Here is a 17,185-nt window from a genome sequence, read left to right as displayed (position 1 = left end):
CAACAAAAAACCTAGGTACTGGAAGATTCTCCTTAGGATATAGCAAAATTATTGAAGATCTCGTCATTTGGGTCTATTTGCGAGACAACTGTACATTATTACTTTGTATACTTTTGCTTGCTTTTTGACTTTAAACAAATTTTTATTAGAAAATGTCACATAATTGGATATTTCTCTACTTAGTACAAAATTATTCTTATTCTCCATAGAGAACTTCTTAGCGGGTGATGGTAAGACTAAAATCCTGATTTTAGCAGAATAATAGCAGAAGTGCCTTAGTGACTTAAGCTGAGAGCAGTACATTGGTGAATGACTTTGTCTTTTCATTCACTGTGGCATCATTTGTCCCACTGGCCTCAGCCCAGCTACTCCACTGGAAGTCTTACCAGTCATTCACTCAGTTTTCCATTTCATATCCACTAGTTGTGATATCTTATTTCTCAGTGATTTCTTTAATGATTTTTTTTAACTTGATATTTTTCATCTTTTCCTTTTAAAAGCATGATATCATCTTTGGTGACAAGGCCTCTCCAAGTTTTCCTAAGTCACAAAGTTAAACATCGTTAATACTTACTCTTCTACAAACACTGTGACAGTAGCAAAGTCATATGTTGAAGTTGGTACTTTCTATTGTCACCACAATCTGAAGACCAACTTTTAGCCTTTTCAAAACAAGTGTACTTAGCTTCCCCTTCAATACCTTCAGTAATTATAAACAAGGGTTTACCATAAGTGCTGGCAATTTCAAGAGCAGCTACAATGGACTTTTCACTCAGCAGAACATGGGCATTCATGGATTCACATTTATGATTTTTGATGTATTAATAATGTATAGAGAAATATAGACTCAATCAAACAGGACTTCAGTAACTTCTAATTTATCATTTAGTGTTTTACCATTCTTTACTGTGATGACATCCTTTCTTCCATCCTTTTTCTTTGTGTTAGAAATGACATTGCCAATTTCTTTGCCTCTATTTGCAGAATTTAGAGTAACTTGAGCCATTTCTTTGTTATCACAGGTTTAGACTGCTTCCTAAAATCAGCAATTATAAAATCAATACCTTACATCACACCTCTCCTAATATCCACTGGATTGACTCCTTTGCTTCTTGAAGACTTCCTTGGCAATAGAGCATACCAATATAGTAGCAGGGGTAGTAACATTCCTGTCCTCTTCATTTGTGTTCTTGGCAATGTCTTGAACAAGCTTAGCTCCAATTTTGTATTTATCCTTTGAATCAATTGCTTTAATCTGTTACTTTGTGACTTCCCTACCTCCATTCAGTAATTGCTGTTCCTTCCTTTGACCTCATTGTAATAGCTACAGTATTGGCTAAAAGGTCTACACTTTGAAGAATTAAGACTCAGGCATTAAATCTTTGATATAAGTTCAACTGAGATGAGGAGCCAGTGCCCTGGACACTGGTCTCATCCGGTGACAGTAGATTATGGAAGTATTTCCATGCAACATGGATAAGGAGTTTTCAGAGCAGGCCATTGGCAGCAAGTAAGGCTGAAGGAATTTTTCTTGAATAATATTAAAGTACAAAAGAAGAAACTTTATGCATGTTCCTAGTACATCTTAAACTTAAATATGCATCTGTACAAATTATGGTGAAATAGGTACATTTATATGATTATTTTCTATTAACAGTAAAACATTGGAAAGTCCATACTGTATCTGTGTATAATAATTTTGTGCTTTACATATCTGGTAAAATGTTGAACCTTTTAAAACAGAGTTTGAGAGTACTGACAGAAATTTACGGTCATGCCTTTGAAAAATAAAGGAAGATGGAGAAAATGACTCATCACATTGCTTCAAAGAGTGGATTTTTTATTGTTGTTTTTATGATATCAGAGCAATGAGCTCCTGGATAAGAAGAGAGTGCTTTTATGAAAACCTTAAGTTATTGATTGGAGAGATAAACTCTACTGCTCCAAAGGGCCTTAAGGTAAAATATGAGGAGAAAGTAAAAAAAAAAAAAAAAAAAACTGAGATGAAACAGTTTCATAAAATACAGTGGGATCTAGAGTGCAGTATTAATATAGAAAAAAGAAAAATGATGGAAATATAGGAAAGTTCTCACCAAAAAAGTATGGGACTTACTTAAAACTACTTTTAACATGTGCACGAACAAAACAGAAATATAAACATGGAGTATTTGAAATATGCCAGTGGATTTATACAATTTCCATAATATAGATACAGAAACAAAACTTCTTAAAAAATGTACAGGGTAGGTTTTATAGATGTAGCCTGGCATTATAAATGTCCATTTAAAATTTATCTTCTTTAATATCAGCTAGATGAGCACAAAAAATATACTCATTTAAAGATGGTGATTAATTAATTGTATCTTAATTCAAAAGTTGTATTTCTAAATAAACGTAAATGGAGTAATGGAGTAAGGCCATTTGTCATGGTGAGCATGCTTCTAAAGAAATTATCTGCTAATAATGTATGTTCTTAGTCAATTGGTCAGATAAGTGATTTTATTTTTCTAGCACTATCAAAAATTGAGCCAAGAAAATAAATAGCAATAATAAAAAAATTCAGCTGACTATGTTATTATAAAATCACATCAAAAAACTTTTTTTTGCATTTATTTCCTAATTTTTTTGAGAAGTTAAAATTTTCTCAAGTGGGAGAGGTATCTCTCCCTCCTCCAGAGATGAGGAGTGAAGATATTGTTTAGCTTTGTGTGAGTTTTGGAGGTCATCACAATGACTACAGAGGGTGAATAGCAAGCAGCATACAGAGGCCAAGAAAGCAAACTATCTTCTGGAGCCCAGAAAAGTTCCTCACAGCAAAGATCAATTGCCCAAGCAAATTACCAGGAGTGACTTTGCTGATAACAAGAGCAAACAAATTCTAACTGCATACTTGATTTGGATCATTGAGAAAGCACTGATTAAGTGAAAGATACCAGACTTTTTTTTTTTTTAATGGTGAATAGCATTTCTTTTTCTTTTAATTTTTAATTTGTTTTAATTAGTTATATATGACAGTACAATGCATTTATGCACTTTGATATATCATACATAGATGGGATATAACTTCTCATGTTTCTGAGTATACATGTTCTAGAATCATATTAGTCATGAAGTCACATATATACATACAATAATAATGTCTGCTTCATTCTACTACCTTTCCTTCCCAACATCCCCTCCCCTCCCCTCCCATCACTTCCCTCTACCTAATCTAAGGGAATGCTAATCTTCCCTAGTGCCCCCCCCCACCTTATTGTGAATTAGCATCCGCATGTTAGAGAAAACATTCCGCCTTTAGTTTTGTGGGATTGGCTTATTTTGCTTAGCATGATATTCTCCAGCTCCATCCATTTACCAGCAAATGCAACAGTTTTATTCTTCTTTATACCTGAGTAATAGGCCATTGAGTATATATATCACATTTTCTTTATCCATTCACCTATTGAGGGACATCTAGGTTGATTCCATAATCTAGCTATTGTGAATTGAGCTGCTATAAATATAGATGTGGTGGCATTACTGCAGTATGCTGATTTTAGGTTCTTTGGATATAAACCAAGGAGTGGGATAGCTGGGTCAAATGGTGGTTACATTCCCAGTTTTCTGAAGAATCTCCATATTGCTTTCCACAATATTTGCACCAATTTGCAGTCCCACCAGCAATGTATGAGTGTACCTTTTTCATCACATCCTCGCCAACATTTATTGTTGCTTGTATTCTTGATGATTGCCATTCTGACAGGAGTGAGATGAAATCTTAGAGAAGTTTTGGTTTACATTTCTTTAATTGCTAGAAATGTTGAACACTTTTTTATATATTTGTTGATCGATTGTATTTCTTCTTCTGTGAAGTGTCTCTTCAATTCCTTAGCCCATTTATTGATTGGGCTATTTGGTTTTTTGGTGTTAAGTTTTATGAGTTCTTTATATATCCTAGAGATTAATGCTTTATTGGAGGTGCATGTGGTAAAGATTTTCTCCCAATCTGTAGGCTCTCTCCTCAAGTTATTGTTTCCTTTGCTGAGAAGAAGCTTTTTAATTTGAATAGATCCCATTTATTGATTCTTGATTTTACTTCTTGCACTTTAGGAGTTGTTTTAAGGAAGTAATTTAGGAGTCATATTAAGGAAGTCATTAGTACTAATGTAAACTTAGTACTACTTTTTCTTCTATCAGGTGCAGGGTCTTTGTTCTAGTGCCTAAGTCTTTGATCCACTTTGAGTTGATTTTTGTGCAGGGTGAAAGATAGAGATTTAATTTCATTTTACTATATATGGATTTCCAGTTTTGCGATAACCATTTGTTGAATAGGCTATCTTTTCTTCAGGGAATATTTTTGGCACACTTGTGTAGTATGAGATAACTTTATTTATGTGGGTTTGTGTCTGTGCCCTCTATTCTGTACCACTGGTCTACAAGTCTATTTTGATGCCAGTACCATGCTGCTTTTGTTAATATAGCCCTGTAGTATAGTTTAAGGTTTTGGCATTGTGATGCCTCCTGATTCACTTTTCTGGCTAAGGATTGCTTTAGCTATTCTGGGTCTCTTATTTTTCCAAATAAATTTTATAACTTCTTTTCCTATTTCTATGTAGAATGTCATTGGGATTTTAATAGGAATTACATTAATTAAACTGTATAACGCTTTTGGTAGTATGGCCACTTTGACAATATTAATTCTGCCTACCCAGGAGCATGGGAGATCTTTCCATCTTCTGAGTTTTCTTCAATTTCTTTCTTTAGTGTTCTGTAGATTTCATTGTAGAGGTCTTTCACCTCTTTTATTAAATTGATTCCCAGTTATTTTATTTTATTTTGAGGCTATCGTGAATGGTAGTTTTTCTAATTTCACTTTCAGTGGATTCATCGCTGATGTATAGGAATGTGTTTGATTTATGGGTGTTGATTTTATATCCTGCTACTTTGCTGAATTCATTTATTAGTTCTAGAAGTTTTCTGGTGGATTTTTTTGGATTTCTAGATATAGAATCATGTCATCAGCAAACACTGGTAGTTTGAGTTTTTCTTTACCTATTTGTATCCCTTTAATTTCTTTCTTTAGAGTTTCAAGGATGATGTTGGATAGAAGTGGTGAAAGAGGACATCTTTGTCTTGTTTCAGTTTTTAGAGCAAATGCTTTTAATTTTTCTCCATTTACAATAAGGTTTCCCTTGGATTTAGCATATACAGTTTTTACAATGTTGAGGTATGTTTCTACTACCCCTAGTTTTTCTAGTGTTTTAACATAAAGGTGTGCTATGTTTTGTCAAATGCTTTTTCTGTATCTATTGAGATTATCATATAATTCTTGTTTTAAATTCTATTAATATGATTACTATTAATAGATTGAGAAGTTAAAATCTATTATGTTTATAGATTTCTATATGTTGAACCAACCCTACATCCCTGGGATGAACTCCACTTTGTTGTGGTGCACTATCTTTTTAATATGTTTTTTATATGCAATTTCCCTGAATTTTATTGGGAATTTTTGCATCTATATTCATCAGGGATATTGGTCTGAAGTTTTCTTTCCTTGATGTGTCTTTGTCTGACTTTGGTATCAGGGTGATATTAGCCTCATAGAATGAGTTTGAAAGGGTTCCCTCCTTTTCTATTTCATGGAATACTTTGATGAGTATTGGTGTTAATTCTTCTTTGAAGGTCTTGTAGAACTCAGCTGAGAATCCATTTGGTCCTGGGCTTTTCTTGGTTAGTAGGCGTTTTCTATTTCATTACTTGAAACTGATCTGTTTAAATCATGTATCCCATTTAGTTTGGGTAGGTCATATGTCTCTATAAATTTGTAGATGTCTTTGACATTTTCTATTTTATACAAAATGAAGAAGGAAATATCACAATGGTCTCATCTGAAATACAGAAGATAATTAGAAACTATTTTGAAAATTTATACTCTAATAAAATAAAAAAAAACACTTTTTAAGTCAACAATAACCATAGAATAAGATGTAAAACCCTAGGAATGAGAAAAAGGGCAATTCAAAAAAAAAATTAGAGAAATCCAAGATAGGGAAATATTTTAGAGAATTTCTAAAGTCACAAAGGTCACAATTGATGGAATGTCACAAAAGTCTGTCCAGTACAAACACTTATAATTCTTTCGTGCTCTTGGACAGAAAACTATATTTGTTCTCCCTTCCTTGTTTTTCTTATTTCTGTGTTATCCATTTCAGGGAGAAGGCTGCTTTGTCCATCTGGCATTCTTTCCCTTATCTCTCTGGCTCTAATTCAAATGTCACTTTTCTTGCTAAAAAAAAATTTCCCTTTTTTCAAGCAAATTATTTTCTTTATCATAAGTTACCTAATATTTCTCATATATTACCAAAAACTTTGGCTAAATCCCTTCTAATGATACATGTTGATTTATGCAACAGGTACGCTTTCTGTCTAAAATGGTCCACGCTCATTACTAGGCACTGAGCATATGGCAGACTCAGACCCTGTTGTCATGAGACTTACCCTTTATTTGGAAAAAGAGATGCTAACTGCATAACTAAAACCAACATTAGTGAGGGTTATAATAGAGGTCCTGTAAAACCAATGTAATTCCACTTAATCTAGCAAGCAAGAAAGGACAATCTATGTAATTAACTGATATTAAACTGAGAACTGATAGATAATGTGATGTTAGCCAAGTAAATAGAGAAGAATCTGCCAGGCAGACTGATTAGCAGATTGAGGAGGCCCAGAGGAGAGAGTGCCATGCACTATAGGAACTGATGAAAGTTCCAGCAGAGTGGCTGGAAACAGAGATGAGATGAATGGAGGGTCACAGGACTGAAGCAGAGCTAGGACACGAGGGGACCCCTTAACCACCTGAGGAAATTGGAGTTCATCCAAAGTCCATGAGATGACATTGAGAGATTTTATAAAGATCACTATCATATTCATGTCTATGATATATTAAGATCATTCTTGTCCTATTATGAATTACTGATTTATTTTTTGTTTACTACTCATGAGGTTTTCCATAGTACATATCTTCTATTATGTCAACTATTTATTAAGGAGAAGGAGAACGTCTTAAATATGTTTCTATTCCCAACTTCATACACTTCAAGATTTGTCTATTTTTGAAGAATTGGTTTTTGTTTTTGTTTTTGCTTTTGTTTTCTTTTTGGTACCAAGGATTGAACTCAGGGGTACTTAACTGCTGAACCACATCCCTAGTCCCTCATTTTTTAAAAATTTTATTTAGAGACTAGGTATTGCTGAGTTGCTTAGGGCCTCATAAGTTGCTGAGGCTGGCTTTGAACTCTCAATTTTTCTGCTTCATCTTCCCTAGGCCCAGAGATTACAGGCATGCACCACCACATCAGGCTAAAGATATTTTTGATTGTGGTGAAATGCATGTGACAGGAACGTTAATATTTCAAACATATTAAAGAATTGTATTCTGTGGCAGTTAGCAAGGACGCTTTCTCTTGGCAAAAAAATTCTACCTTTGATTTTTCACACCCAACTATTGGCAAATAGAAAGTTTTACCTGTCAAGCCTCAAGGAGAAAGGCTGCTTTTCCCCCAGCCAATTTAGGGCACCACCAGTTCACTGCTATCTCTTAAGGGAGCTGCAGTCAAGGACGCAGTCTCCCTTGGCCACCACATACTTCAGCATATCTGTATGCCTGGACCAGATGCCTTTATTCAGAAGCCTTTTTATGGAGTCCTTTAGCAGAGGTCTTCCTCAGGCAGAGGGAAAAATCGAAGAAATTGTTCTCCTCTGATTTAGTATGTGGCACTTTTCTTCTTTTAGTTTTTCTTCCATCCTCTCTCCGGGTCTCTGGTTCTTAAAACTACAGGAGCTTTATATTGGGCCCCAAGGAGGAAAGGCTGTGAAATGAGCCTCAGGTCTAAACTGATCCATCCAACCCTGTTACAGCAATATTATATGGGAAGAGTGGAACAGTGGGGAAGCTGATTTCATTGGGTTAGGCTCTCTCTTAAATTATCTGAGATTTACTGGCCTATTTCAGGTTATCTTTATCAGCATATCCAACACCTTGAATCTCTAGCTAAGCTCCTAATGGTAGCTCCCCAATGTTGTGCAACCATCACCCTATCTAGCCCCAGAATATTCTCAGCACTCCAAAGAGACACAATACTGTAATGAACATTCCTTAATAAGTGGACATGTGGGAGGGGTGGTCATAAGATATCTGTAGCATTATATAACACAAATTTAGTTTTAATTGATTTAATTTCTATTGAGGAAATTAAAATACTACATTCAGAGCTATAACGGGAAATGTGTTAAGGTCCTAGACCAAAACTATATTCAGATATTTAAAGAGCTATCTGCTATGTGGACTTCCTTTATCTATTTAAATCTAAGGGATAGAACAGAAGTTAAGAATTAAAAGAAATTTTCTAAATTTTTATCTTTTTTTTGGGGGGGTACCGGTGATTGATCTCAGGGGCACTTGACCCATCCCCACTCCTATTTTTTATTTTATTTAGAGACAGGGTCTCACTGAATTGCTTATTATCACCTCGCTTTTGCTGAGGCTGGCTTTGAACTCTTGATTGTCCTGCCTTAGCTTCCTGAGCCATTGGGATTACAGGCATGTACCACCACACTTAGCCTAAATTTGTATCTTTTTGATAGTGGAAAATGAACATGGGAATCAGAATTATATGAGATTTTTCTCTACTTGATGGAAAATTGAATAGGGTGATACCAATTTTCATTTGCAGATAATGATCATTAAATTAATTTCCCTATCAATATAGAATATTCTAGAGGTCAATATTAAAAACAACCAACGTCACTAAGACAAAAACTATTTTTGCATATTCCTAATAATTTTATTTTAATATTTCTATCTACATACATTCATCTTTGACTCAATTACTTTGTGTCCTGCCAGGAATCATAAACAACAGGTATATGTCAAATAGAAGGAATTTAATACATAAGTTGATTACACAGATGATGCTGAAAATCTGAAAGAGCAAATGGAAAGTTATGAAATAATCCAAAATGTAGGAAGCAACTACTATTATTATAGCTGAAGAAACAGTAAAGAAAGAGTTGGTGTTACCAGAACAAAAAGACTCAGATTTGGTTGATTTGTATTATTACAACCTGTAGATTATGTGGGAATGCATTCTAAGGATGTTTTTTGAAAGTACAGAATGTATTATTTGAGTGGAGCCAAATTTGTTGATATGGCTACACTCAGATGTTCTGCCTTTAATATGTTAAACCTGCTGTAATAACTTGTTGACTGAAGTCTGTGTTTCATGGTTGCCAATTGTGAGACTAAAATACCAGAAATTATCTTACATAACCCACAGGGGGGAAAATCCAAAATCTTAGGAAAAGAGGAATGTTGTAATAGATGTATCATATGCCATCTGCTCCCTCATAATATACCATAAGAGGGAGGAGAGAACATCCTCTTCCCTAAGGCACTAGTAATTCATGACTGAATAGAAAGGACCACATCAGGGAAATGCTCTGCAGCAGCAGTTCCCCACAACAGGCTGGGAGAACAGGAAGGGTCTCTACCAACAGGGGCTTCCTTTCCATTTCTACTGTGAAGATGATAGACCCTAGAAAGCCACAGGCCCAAGGAAACACTGAAATGACAAAGCAGAAGGAGATCTGTTCTATACTGGGCAGCAGACACAAAAGTGATAACCGATATTCTTTGAGGGATCTTTGATAGATGCTAATTAATTACAGAATCTTAAGAGTGCAGTAGATTGGCAGTTCATTAAATTATCAATGATCTACTTTACATAAATGTTTTATTTGTAAAACAGAATCTTTATTTGGATCAACATTGGACAAAGATTCTGACTCAGTTTTCAATTTTTTTGAAGGGTATGCCAGAGTTTCTTTAAAAATATTAATTATAAATATTTCAACCTTTATAAAAATCATTCTGTATGTGTATGTGTATGTGTGTGTATGTGTATGTGTGTGTATGCGTGTGTGTGTGTGTGTGTGCGTGTGTTTATTGGACAGGATAAAAACAAAAACAAAAACAAAACCTTTGGTAGATTTCTAGATATTGACTCTGGTTTGACACCAGGATTTGGATACCAAAATTAACATTATGGTTCATTGGTCAAATTAGGAATTATGAAAGTCAGTTCAAAAAGGCAGCTTTGACCCAAGTTCATCTCTAAATGTGTTCAGTGCATCTGCATAAAACCTGTTGCTGTGGACTTAGTTTCTAAAAATATAGTTATATTCAGAGATTTGTGGAATCCTCTTGTCTGGTTCTCTGACAGGAGGGTAAGTTATTAGGTTAAGAATAGCCATGTGGAAGTTCCTGAAAATGATTCTTGTACTGGTAAAGTAAACCCAATGTGATGCCACTTCCCTGTGGGACTTCCCAAGCTTGGTGCCACTGTTAAAGGCTTCAGAGATGCAGGGCTTAGTGATTCTCATCACAACTTCATGTAAATTGCTTCTTTATCCATGCTATAGCTGACTGGATCTTGGGGGATGATTTTAGATTAATATAAACTGAATAGTGTGAGGTATAAATTACAACTGCCCTTTCAAATTGCTAAGAAACAAATGAATATATTGCCTGACACATAGCATTCAGATAATTTCTCTAGATGAGGAGTCTAAGATATTAAAAATTTACATATTGAATTTCTAATCCCCAGTTACCTCAGAATGTCACCTTGTTTAGAAGTAGGGTCATTAATGAGGCAATTAATTAAGAGTAGGATATACAGGAGAAAGGCAGACTCCTAATCTAACCTGATGAGAATCTTTATAGAAGGAAAATTTGCACACATACATACCTGAAGAGAACACAATTTAAAGACTATAATTATGCCAAAACAAACTAGAGATTCATTTAAAGCTAGAAAAGAAACATAAAAACTGATGCTTTTCTTGCTTTCAGAAAGAGCATGGCTCTGCCTACATGTCGATCTCAAACTTCTACCTGCTGGAAATTTTTCTTCTGGGTACTTTGTTATGGAAACCTTTAGAAACTAACATAATGGGTCAGTGAGGTATTTGTTTTTCTGTATAGGGCCAGATAATAAATATTTCAGGCTTCCCAGGCTATTGCATCTCTAATGCAACTATGTTATAGCCCAAAACCATTCATAGATTTTATGTAATGGAATGAGTTTGGCAGGGTTTCAGTAAAACTTAAAAAAATAAACAAAATCATAACAGCAGGCTGGAATTGACATTGACATAGTGGTTCTGCTTTGCAGATCCTTATTTTGGACCTATTTACAAGTACCAGCAACAAGCTTGTTCTCACTTTGCAACAGTCACTGTGTCTTTATAATCAGGCTCAGGGTTCTGCCAACTGTTTTGCTTCCCACCACATGCCAGTCCTGCCCAGATCTTCACCATATTAACAACTGAAGGGAAATCCTTCTGGCCCTCTACACTTCTCAGATCATGTTACTTGTTCCAATGGGCTGAGGTAGCATCTACCTTAGATCACTTATTTGCTATAGGGTGAGGAATTAAAACCTATTCCCTCTACCAAATACTTTAGCCCTTAAAGTCCATTTAAGAGTATGTAAACCACACTGATTATTTAATCAGAAATGACTTTAAATGGAGAATTAGTGATATATGTAATATAGCTGAAAAGTTACAAAGGGGAATTCTGAGATAACTGATATTTTTAATTGCAAGGAGAAGTTACCACCTCTAGGCTGAAAAGATTCTGCACTGTAGGAAGTAACTAATCTCAGTCCATTTGAGCTGCTGTAACAAAATAGTATAAACAGCTTATCTTATAAAGGACAGAAGTGTATTTTTCACAGTTCTAGAGGCTGGGAAGTCCAAGATTAAGGTGCTAGCAGATTCTGTGTCTATTTTGGGTCAACGACCTGGTATATAAAAATCATCATCTTGTTGTTTTCATTTGGCGTAAGTACCAAGGCAGTTCTTTGGGGCCATTAATACATTTCTTGAGGGTTCTATCCTCCTGATCTAATAACCTTCCAATAACCCACCTCCTAGTACCCTCGTTTTAGGGATGAGGTTGCAACATATACATTTTGTTCAGACCATATGAACTAACTAATCATCATGATATATGATCAGAATTCAAGGAACATACCACATAGCTAGTGCTCAGATCTCTGAAAAGATCATAGCAATGATGGTGCTTAGATCTAAGTCCTGATACTCAGAACAGCAAAACAATGTGATTGGCTGGTGTGAGTAGCTCTGAGGGGCCCCCCATGGATCTTTCTAGTAGTGATAAAAGAAGTCAGAAGCTGAGCTCTATAGCTGGTGTGATGCTGACTCAGATTAGAGACAGGATTATTTATTTTTCCCCCTCTTTGCTTCAAATGTTTCTAATAGACAGAATCATGGAAAAGGAAGATGGCAATATAGTATAGACCCAGCTCCAGAATCACAGAACAAACTCCAGAAGGGAGGCCTTTAGGCTGACAGAAAATTGTTGCAGAACGAGCACAGTAAATATAACAAATAGGTATTTCAAATTCTAATTAAATTCCAGATATATATATATATATATATATATATATGAGAGTTTTATGAGAGTTTACATGGAACTAGAGAAATAAAACTCTAGATTATTTTCTGAGTATGCATAATTTCCATGGAATGCTGTAGAACTGTGAAGGACAAATACTAGATTTGTTTATTTCTGTTTCTGGACAAAGCTTAAGAAAATAGAATAATGTTCACTCTGGCTTTTAACTGTAATGTTGCTTTGTGGACATGAAGGAAAACTATTGCCAAATGCAAAAGCATGGGAACAATTTTTGTACTTATCAGCTTGGAACAGGCATAGGAAAGAGATTGTCCATAAAATATGGCATTATACTTGAGAAAATACAAAAATACATTTGTAGAGAAACACTTAACTCACTATGTTATCTGACATCAAAGTATAACTAAAACAACATGTTCAAAAAAGAAATAAGAATTTATTTATATTACAGAACTGTCCACAAATTACAGATTCCTTAAAATTATATAGTGCAAGATGTTCAGGGTAATTATAAATAATGTCTAAAAAATTTAACATAAATTAAAAGTAACTCAAACAACACCACAAAATCAGAATGGCTAACATGCAATTTAAGAAATCGTTTCAGACTGGTGAAATGATTATATATAAGCCAGAATTAATCTACTAATCGAACACTATGAAGAAATAAACTTTGTGAAGGTAGCATTTCACAAGAATGCTATTTGCCTTTCTCTACTTTTTGTTCCAGAATCTTGATTATAAATATGAGGCAATTTCTCTCAATACATGCATTTATATTTGAAGTTTTACTATATACTGGCTCTTCAACATGGGATATGTGAAAGTAATTATATAGGCAAATACTGAATTTATATTAATGGGAATTATGTACATTTTATTATATATCTAACTGATATACTGTACATGCTAACATATCTTCAGTTATATATATTTAAATTTTCACTGATACATGGCATGACATTTCCTATCCCAGTTTGGATTAGAAATTGTTTTTCATTTTATTCCTGCCTCCTGTTTCTCTGCACCATGCAGTGTCTTCAAATTCTTCAAAGTGACCCCAAGTTTTCATTTCAATGTAGGCTTGTACAGATGTGAAAAACTTAGCTTATTATAAAAGAATTATGTAAGTAAGGACAAAATTATCCACATAGGATTTTTTTTTTTTTAGAATTATTAAAACACTTCACAAGGAGACACTTTGAATGAAAAGCATTCTGTTAGAAAGGTAAATTTTGCATTATTTGCCAAAAGGACCCAATAGATAGAGTGAGTTTTGGTATCCATGCTCAGGAACTGTCTTGCAGACACATTTAGTTTTTTAAAAATAGTATCATGGTATATGCAACACATAAAATTTCAAATAACATTGAAAAATAAATGACAACATAATCTAGATTTCCACCACTTTATTTAGAATATGTTTAATTTCAATTGATATAGTAATAGTGATTTACTTAAATGAGTTCATTTTTCTTACAAAAAGGTTCACAGTTAAGAAATTGCTGGTGTTTGTTCAGCTACTTGGCAGTAGCAATTCCAGTGGGCCCAAGATCATTACTGCAATTCCATTTATCGTGGCCTCTTTTTGTAAGAAGGAAGGATAAAGAGAAGATGCTAGCTACATTGTTCATCCATTCGAAGCAAGTGAAAACACTGCCTCTGTCCTATAAAGAACTACAGCTGATTTATTCTCTTTGTTCACAGTTCATTCTCTTGGACACCCTATCTGAAAGGAAAGTTGGAAAGTAATCACTGAAGTTAGGCACAATCATTTTTTTTTTAATTTGTAAGGTCAAAGGAAAAGGTTTGGAGTAGGTAGCATAAAATGTCAAATGTGCCATTATACTATTGAAAGATAAGAAGAACTAGAACTACGGGGCTTTTCTCCTACATGGCCTCCATGACTATAACTGGAAGCATATTCTCTTCACCAATTGATTTCATTTCTCATTTATTTTATTTTATTTTTTTTGTCAGTCTTCTCTAGAAATTTATGAGTATTGGCTCTTGCATATCAGTAATAGCCAGGGACTTGGCTATGTATCCTAGAGCATGCAGTGGTTATAATGAGTATGTTCAGTCATTCTTAAGTGAATAGTTTTTCCTTTTTATCTAGTATCCCTTTAGACTTTACTTATTTCTCTGGTTTTCATTTTTTCTTCTATCTTACTATCTCTCTTTTACCTTCTTTCCATAATGATTTTCATCTTTATTTTTTTACTTCTTGCTTCTGATCTGATGCATTTGAAACATACTTCCTTTTTCTCAGTCCTCTGTATTATCTTTTCATTTTCCTAGATCTCTTTTCTCCTGAGTTTCTCTCACACTACATTTTGCACTCCCAACACATAATTACCTTTGTTCTTACTATCAATTCACATTGCTCTTTCTGTTTATGTGCTCTATTTCATTGTTTTTTTTTTTCATTGTTTTTTAGCTTGTTGTTTGTGTTCTTGTTTTTACAGTTGATTTTTTCCTTCATGATTTCAAGGTCATAGACTTCAGTTTCAGACAATTTTATTCAGTTAATTCTTGATTTTACTTTTATTAACTTTTATGTATGATGTAATATGTGCAAATATTTAAGCACAGTATTTTACTAACTGAATATAACAAAATTGTCCCAATTGTGTAAATATTTGATATATATAAAGATCCTTAATAAGAAAGAGTATGATCTCATCAGTGTAGTGTTTTATTGTGAATATATAGTTTGCATCAAATGCAAACATTTTTTATGCCATAGGAAAAAACCTTGAGAAGGTAAGCTGAGAATGATAATGGCAAGATAAACAGAGACTGAGAGAAGACATAGACAAATGGTGGAATGATTAATGCTGTATCTACACAGTACAGGTGTTTGGTACTTGGGCAAGTGGTCAGAAAACAAATTGAACATTTGTTCTTCCTGACAAAGGGATTAGAAAATGAGATTGATTATAGCTTTATAAATGAAGGTTTAACTAAACCACTTTCCTTGATTGATTTCTTTGGTATTTGCTAAAACTACAACGGAACATTCTAGTGGGAATTCGTTTGTGTTTGTTTCCTGAAGACGTGAATTAACTTTTAATTAATAGAATAAATAAAGACATTAAAAAACACCTGTGATGGTTTTATTAGCAATTACACTGTATCTAAACAAATACAAAACATTTCAGAGGTAATGATGATATTTGTTCAAATCTTTCCCAACATTAAGATGATAGAACCTAAAACGGTGTTTCACTAGAACTTCATGGTAAAAAGAATATGAGAGTGGGTCTTATTCTGACTCTCTCTCAATCCCACCCTACTGTTTATTTGAAAGCTAAGAGCTAGATTTATTCAAATTATTTCATCACCCACAAGCATTTTTAGAACTTTTTTATATACCAGGCACTATAGATATACAAATCTGAATAAAACAGAGAAGGTTGATACATTTGAAAGTATGGCAGAGCTATTTAAAAACAGTGATATGAATTATGAAAGGAGTAAATAGGATGCCCTGAGCAAGAATCTTGTGAATGTTGGAAGTGTTTTGAGAGATGTTAGCCACAGAAGACCATGCTGAAAGGTGTTATTTAGGGTGAAAATAGGCAAGCCATGTAAAGATGGGGAAAAGAGCATTGGAAGACAAGGAATTCCCAGCAGGCCAAATTACAAGTTATTTCAACTTGAAATAACTTGGCTCTTTCAGGAAGACTAAGAGAATTTCCAATGTAATTAGAGCATATTGTGGCAGCAGCATTACAGCAGGTTAGGCAGGGGCTAGATCAATTTAGGAATTTAGATTTTGTGGTAGATACATTAGGAAGAGGACCGTTAATGTGGCCTTCTGTTGAAATATATACTTATTTTGAACTGTAACACTTATAAAACTATTATGAAAAATTTTAAATACATGTCAAAGAGAAATGTTTAAATATTTCATACATCTATCACCAAGACTATACTAGCGATGCAGTTTTTTTCCCTGGCCATTTGACTCATTAATCATCATACTCAGTGGTCCATCACACATTATTTTTATATACATCATCAATGGAAAGAAGTATATATGTTGTTCATATGATACATACTCCTTGAGGGACTGTAATAAATTGTATATTCAGTTTTAATAGACGTGATCTTATGATAAGGAGAGATTTTCCTGTTGCTTCAAAAGTAGCAAGTAAGTCCCATGGTAAAGATAAAAACTCTTTGAATATGCCACATTCAAAACCAAAAACTTAAAATAATGTGGGAAAATACCTTTTGCAGAACTTACTAAATTCTTCTGAAGCAGCAAGTCTACTCACACTTTCTAGGATTAGTAACAAAAGCTGGAGGCAAGAGAAGAAATCATTGATCATAAAGTTATTAATATATGATAGCGTTTGAGTATTCTCACCCCCACATCTTCCACATCAATAAAGGATGTGGGTAGGAGAAATTGACATACGTGCTGGGCCAGAAGCTTCCAGCAGCAAGAGTGTTTGGAGTGACAACTTCCTACAAGTTGTTGGAAGTGCGGCCAGAGAGGATCTTCTTTAGCAAAACCCCTCCTCTCACCAAAGGACCCCAGAAAATGTCATGTCTTCGCACCACCAGAGGGGCAGAATGTAGATGATATTCTTCACTGTGGCCAGTTGTATTAAACAAGGAAATAGTCAACCAAGAGTAAAGGACAATACTTCAGAAGAGTACCTGTCATTTTCTTCTCTCTTCCCT

The 17,185-nt window shown here is 34.3% G+C and overlaps 1 pseudogene; it reads right to left on the bottom strand.

Annotated features, from left to right (window-relative positions):
* Positions 1-604: 604 nt before the first annotated feature.
* Positions 605-1,501, bottom strand: LOC107153739 (annotated as a pseudogene).
* Positions 1,502-17,185: the final 15,684 nt, after the last annotated feature.

Source organism: Marmota marmota, unplaced genomic scaffold, assembly GCF_001458135.2.
Source record: "Marmota marmota marmota unplaced genomic scaffold, marMar, whole genome shotgun sequence".
NCBI lineage: Eukaryota > Metazoa > Chordata > Mammalia > Rodentia > Sciuridae > Marmota > Marmota marmota.
The sequence above is the reverse complement of the archived record's forward strand: the minus strand, read 5'-3'. Positions and strand labels throughout refer to the sequence as shown.